We start from the raw sequence: 6,245 nt of genomic DNA on the forward strand, positions 1-6,245 counted from the left end.
AGTCTTTGGGCCAGTATTGATGCAAAACCTGCACCTCTTCTGTAGATAATGTTAATTTCATAATGATCCTTACTGCCTGAAGGCAAGCAGGGGAAGTTAAGTGACAATGTGTAAATACTACTGCCCCATTTTTTGGCTCAACTAATAATGACTTGGCAGTTTATCCTTTACTTGCTTTAAAAAACTAAACGGACTTCTCCAGGGAGGAGTCCACCACTGCCTCCCTGCCTGTGTACATGCTGGCTCATTAATGTCGTGTTTTAACTGCTCTAAATGATCACGACTCTTTTAAATCTCATTGTTCCGACGTTTCCGACAGCACCTGAAGGCAGCCACAGCCCTGTCCTCTCCTCCGCCTGTCCATCCATCCTTTCACCAGTCTACTATCGTGTGTGTGTGTGTGTGTAGTGAAGCGTCATTCTCCTCCTTTCTTCCTTTCGGGGAACGCGCATCACTTGTGAGAAACGGCGCCTGAGCTCCCAGAAGTTTCTCGTCTGTCGGCTCGGCTCGGCTCGATTCTCTCCCGCGATATTCTTCCCTCCTTCCCGGTTTTAAACCCTCTTCCTCACTTTCTTTTCTTTTTTTTTTTTAAAATCCGACTCGAGGACTCACTTCGGGGGGTGGTTTTTTTTTTGTCGCGGCCAACACAGGGCGTAGCTGGGAAGGATTTTCGCTAGCCTCGCCGCTGCACTGACTGGTAAGGGCGAGATTGTTTTAGCCTTAGCACGCATGCTATCGTCCGTTTGTAACCAGTGCCAGGCTAATTAACGGTCACCGGAAAGAACTCGGTAAAAAGAACGTTCCGTCTGCCGCCCGTTACAGCCGTTAGTGTCCGTTGTATTTTACCGTGTGCTAACTCGTTTATTATTTTTATTTATTTATTTTTTACGCTGAGTGAAATGACGGCGGCTCTTTGTGTGAATGAGTATTTCTGTTAAATGTGCAGTTGGAAACGTCTCAAAGGTTCAGTTTTGGTGTCACCTCACCTTTCGGTCGCCTGTGTTTCACGTTCAGTTTGGTTCCCGTTGGAAGGGGTCGGTGGGGCGGTGGCAGGCTGCATGGTAGCTGGAAGTGCTCAGCAGACCTGCGAGGCTTTTAACACTAAAAACCCATAAATTGTTTGAATTCATGCTCTCTTGTTGTGTTCATTTACAGAACCGTGTTCCCTCGTTGTGTCGCAATTTTATCTGCTACCTTTGTCTAACCCTAAAAACTGGTTTTCTCCTCATCTCTTTCTCTCTCTCTCTTTCTCTCTCTCTCGCCTCCTTCTCCATCCTCCACCGCGGATGCCCATTGTTCTGTGATGGGCCAAGTGGTGTGTGAGTGCTGAGAAATGTTTCTGTCGCCTCAGGGAGGGAGGGAGAGGGGAAAAAGCCGGCAAATTAAGCTCTAATCAATTTTTGCAGATGCCCACTCCGTTTTCACGTCAACTAAACAGAGTAACTCAGGGGCATGTTAACGCCATAATGTCCTCAGACATTGGAGGGAGTGTGCAACGCTGAAATACCTCGGAGAAGGGCTGTGCATGGACTCGAGCCGGCATGTAATCAGGGGTGATTAATGTCACCCCCCAAAAGTGCTCAGCCATTGTGGTGGTGAGAGTTAAGGCCCCGTAGCTGCTCCTTCACTGACTCTTGTTGGTGAGTGAGTGCAACAAGACAGATTACACTCCCCTCTGTAGAACAATGGGGAGGAGAAAAAGCACTGCCAACTCCCAAAGCCTGGCCAAGAGCGTTTAATAAACTGCAAACATGCAGGGATTGGAAATCTTTATCCTTAGCCCGCAACTCAGTTCTCCTCCCCTGAGCTGCCGCAGACAGCGACACAGATTGCATCTTTTGTGGCCACAGTGGGCACGGGTGGGTCGATAATGTGTGCCGATCGACCGTGAGCCATCGATCAGGTCATCTTGGGTAAATGGTATCCCAGGGCGACTGATATGACCACTTTTAAGCCTCGGCCACGCAGGGGCTTGGAGACCCTCCAGGACCCCCAAGTCAGAGGTGGGCTAAGGCATCAGCTAGTCGGCCCCCCCACCCCCCGCCTGACCTACCGCCTGTGCGTGGAGGAGAGAATGGCTGACTCACAGTGTTGGTGGATGAGGCAGGGAAATGGAGGACAGACGGGCGGCCTAATGCAATCATGTGAAATTCAATTCAGCTGCCATTAAAAACCACACTCTGTTTTTATAAGTTATTTAAGATGGTCTTAAAAAGATTATTAGTTGGTGGATTACTGCCTGAGGCATTTTGTGTGCGGAGGATTTGTCAGAAACTATACTTGAAGAAATGAAGCCGATTATTGTAACTACGGAAAGATATAAAAATGGGTTACAGTCTGTTTTCTATTGCCGAGTGGACCGTAGTTACATCTTTTCTCCGTTGTTGTAGTGTATTTTTAATAGGATATATGACTTTGTGTGCTGTCACTAGCGGACCTGCGCTCTGTTGGATGAGCCAGGATCGAGGGTGGCCGTGTTCACCCTGTAAGCTGCCCGTCGCGGTAACAATGAGAGCGCATTGCCAGTGTCTGAAACAATCCTCCATACACTAAAAACTGTAGCTTCTAATGCTGAAATTGGGATTAAATGAATCGATAAGTGGCTTGACAAACTATCAGATAGTTGTACTTTTGGTAATAAGTTAATTAGTAAATTGTATTTAATGATGTTCTGTCGTAAGTGATAATATCTAATATCTTGAAACATCTGCTTACATGTTCACAAATGCAAAGGGATGCTTGTTTATCGTTGATCTGTGTATTAAGTTTGGGCTCTGGTACCTTGAGATTGGTGTTTTCCATTATTTGTTTTTCATTTTATTGTCATTTATTGATTTAACTACCGCTGAAACAATTAACCTGCAACTATTTTGATGATTAATTGTTTCAGTAATTATTTTTTAGCAAATTGCCAATTACATTCACTGGTTCCAGCTTATTAAACGTGAGTATCTGCTGCTTATTTTTGTCAAATATGATAGAAAACCTTTAGAAAGAAAGTTCAGAAAAATGTATTCATCTATTTAAATTGTTGACAGATTAGTAAAGAATAAAAATAAGCAATTGTTCATGACAAGAATAAGAGTCACTATAATAATGTGTCTCTATTGCAGTTATCCTGTCACAGAATATTCTCACACACAATGACTTTCATGCTCTTGTATTTTAGGGCAATTTAAATTCAAATAACCTCTTTTGCCCCCAGCTAGGCTCCTGACCCTCGCCGCCCATCCTGAGAGAGGAGATGATTGTCCCTTTAATAGACCTGTGTGTCTTAGCCTAAGGACTGGTGTTGGGTCGTTGTGACAAGGGCAACCCTGTGCCTCTGGTCATCGGGCTTTTTCCAGCGTGAACCCGTGACCTTTGCACTTCTTGTCGCCACTAAAAATGACCCCCATCATCTTTAGCCCTGTTTTAATCCGTGGCGACAACAGTTTCTTGTTCAGAGATTATCAAAACACCAGCAGAAACCGTATGTGTGGCTGAATTTCCTCCTCTGTTTTCTGGGCGATTAGGGCTTGAGGAAGTTGCCGCGGGGAAGATAAAGCAGAAATAAACGTTGCTGTCATTCGTGCTCGCAGTCATGATAGCAAGCAGCTTTGGTTGTCACAGTTGTCAGGGCATGCAGTTGGCAACTGGCGGCGCGGTTTTGAGGCTGTATTTGCTAGCAGCTGCAGTAATTTGCTGTTTGGACGCTCTGAATTCCTCTGGTGGGAGGATGGATAATGGACGTGGTTCACAGCCCTGTTGCTAGGCTTTAAGACCAAATTTTTCATGGCACAGTTTGTAAGCGGTGCCTGGTTGTTTGGTGTCGTGCAGCCTTGGAAATCGGGCCAGAAACCTTGTGTCACGGGGTCAGACTTTACATTGACTTTGCTTTACATTTGCTGCTCTGGCCGAGTGGCTGATGTAGTCAAAATTATGTCAGAGGCAACCCACGTGTGGAATGACACTGGTGCTGACAGAAAGATAGGCTCCCTTCATTATAGGCAGCTGTAGGGACCGATTTATTTCTCTGTCGTATCAATTTCTCCTGCTGACATTGAAATCTGGCTCTGCCCAGTCTCACTGTATTTGTATGCTGTCATAATGAGACATACTCAACGCTCTGTGAAGTGCTAAATGTATGCCTTCGTGGTCGTGGTGGATGTGGTGAAAGTTTCTGGCAGTTAGTGGGCAGATGTTGTGTTTTGAGGCCAGCTGTGTGGTTTGTTCTTAGAAAGCTGCAGTTAGTAGGTGGAGATCTGGTCGACCCTCCGACCTGTCTGCCGCCCTGCGAGGGATCAGGTTCCATCTGGAACGTGCCTTGTTCCACTTCAAACAGGAGGACATAATCCTCTTACGGACACAGTCGTTCCACTTGTACTTTGTGTGCCTGTGTCCGTGTCCCCGTGTAAAATCTCGAGAGAAGGCCGAAGCCTCTCGGGTGTGTTTCTGCCGTCCTGTCCAGATGCCTCGGTTCTGCCCTCTTCCTCCGTCTCTGTATCTGCCCTATCTGGCATCATTGATCCAAGCCACCAGCTGGTCCTGGGCTGGCCTGATCTCATTTACCCCCAGAGAGGAGCCTGTCTGTGGGCAGACGGCCCATTATGGAGATGATCCAGCAGCTCTTCAAGTTACAAATTAGCCTTAGTCTCTCTGTGTCCGCTCAGTCAGGGCCTCTCTCTATCTGTCCCACTGTCTCGCTGTTCTTGCTTGCTGCTGCCCCCCTCCTTTCTAATTGTCCTAAAACCATGTCACTACTATCTCTCTTATCTCCCAGGGGAGAGAGTTAACAGCATCAGAGGAACCTGTCTTACTAATGCACTTCCTCTGTCTGTCTCCCTCTCTGTCCTTCCCATCTGTGGAGCTGCTAGCCTGGCTCCCCACTTCCTCCTGTGCGATCAATATCCACACAGTCGAGGTCTGCGCTGCCCTGCTGGTCGTCCCTGCAGGCCGTGGAGCTCAGCCAGGCTGTAGTAGGGCCCTCGCTGCTGGGGCCTTGTTTGTAGTCGGGCTCTGTCTCTGCCCTTTTTGTTTCGGGGCTGATGGACCCTCCAGCCCTGCCTCCGCACAGTATTGTCTAGTTTCTGGGACATACTGACGCCTCTGTCACTGCTGCATATGCCTCCCTCGTTCGTTCTTGTCTGTCTTGGCCTTCTCTCTGTCGCCCGCTCTCTCTATGTCCCCGTAGCCGTGTCTGTGTGCTGTTTGAGGACTGTCGACTGTACAAGATTAGCATCTCTCTTTGTCCAGGGTTAACAAGCTCTGTCATGTGTTAATCTGCCTGTCCCCAGGGGGCCGAGTTTCTCCGAGCCTGGGCGCACAATGGGTAGGACGGGGTTTGAGTGTTTGTGTGTGTGTGTGTGTGTTGTGTGCATCAGCTTGTTTGGTGTTTTTGTAGGAAGGAGGGGGGTGGTGTGAACACACTCAATGCACAGCCCTAAACTGTGACAGGCATTGGTATTTTCTAACACTTGCGGCATTAATACTCGCCTTTTTGCTGATTTGTTGTGTTTTATTACAATGAGAAATGTGATTAACAACGGGGTATGTTTATATAGTCTGGTAATCCCTTCATTTCAGTCGAGTTTTCACTTGAGGACATTGTAAAATCTTGGTGTAGAGCTCCAGAGAGTCTTTAGGATTAGTGCCAGCCTTTCTGATCACATGTTTCTCTGATCCAGGTGTCTGTCACACAATCTGCTGCTCTTTCTCACACACACACACACACACACACACCAGCAGCCACGTAAACAAGGAGACAGAAAAAGACTTGTTCCTTCCTCTCAGCACTAGGGAGCCTTTTGTTCTCGCTCAGTTTGTCTTATTGAGCATCCCGGCAGACCCACTGGAAGTCACTGGTAGGAATGACGCTGCTGTACACCATTAAGGAGTTCACTTGACAAGGGGAGACTGGTGTATTTGTTTGTTGCGGCCCACTGTGTGCAAGAGGTAGGTCAACACCCACATATTTACTGTAGGTTTCATCCCTAGAGGTCTGAGTTGATAGAAATATTTAACTGAATCCTTCAGTTATTACTGTACATTGAGAGCAAGCGAGTGTTTGACACTTATATAAGAAATATATAGTAGTAAGCACATGGATCTTTATAGGCACAATACCAATACATTATCATAAATCACTATCAAGAAACGAAACTGCATTAACAGTACAGAATAAGTTTATATATAAGTTTATATCTATTCTGTTTTTGGTTTTACTTCATTGAAAGCATTATAACCAATTTCATCATATTTTGATA

At 46.5% G+C, this 6,245-nt stretch overlaps 1 protein-coding gene across 1 annotated transcript in view; it reads left to right on the forward strand.

The window, feature by feature from the left end:
• The first annotated feature begins 385 nt into the window (after positions 1-385).
• wu:fb95e10 (flocculation protein FLO11) overlaps positions 386-6,245 on the forward strand; it is a 30,010-nt gene continuing 24,150 nt past the window's right edge. Inside the window, exon 1 of the mRNA XM_035654698.1 lies at positions 386-697. The gene's annotated coding sequence lies outside the window, so the exon portion shown is untranslated. The remainder of the gene's footprint in view (positions 698-6,245) is intronic.

Source organism: Morone saxatilis, unplaced genomic scaffold (assembly GCF_004916995.1).
Source record: "Morone saxatilis isolate NCDOM2014 unplaced genomic scaffold, NCSU_SB_2.0 Contig14, whole genome shotgun sequence".
Taxonomy (NCBI): domain Eukaryota; kingdom Metazoa; phylum Chordata; class Actinopteri; family Moronidae; genus Morone; species Morone saxatilis.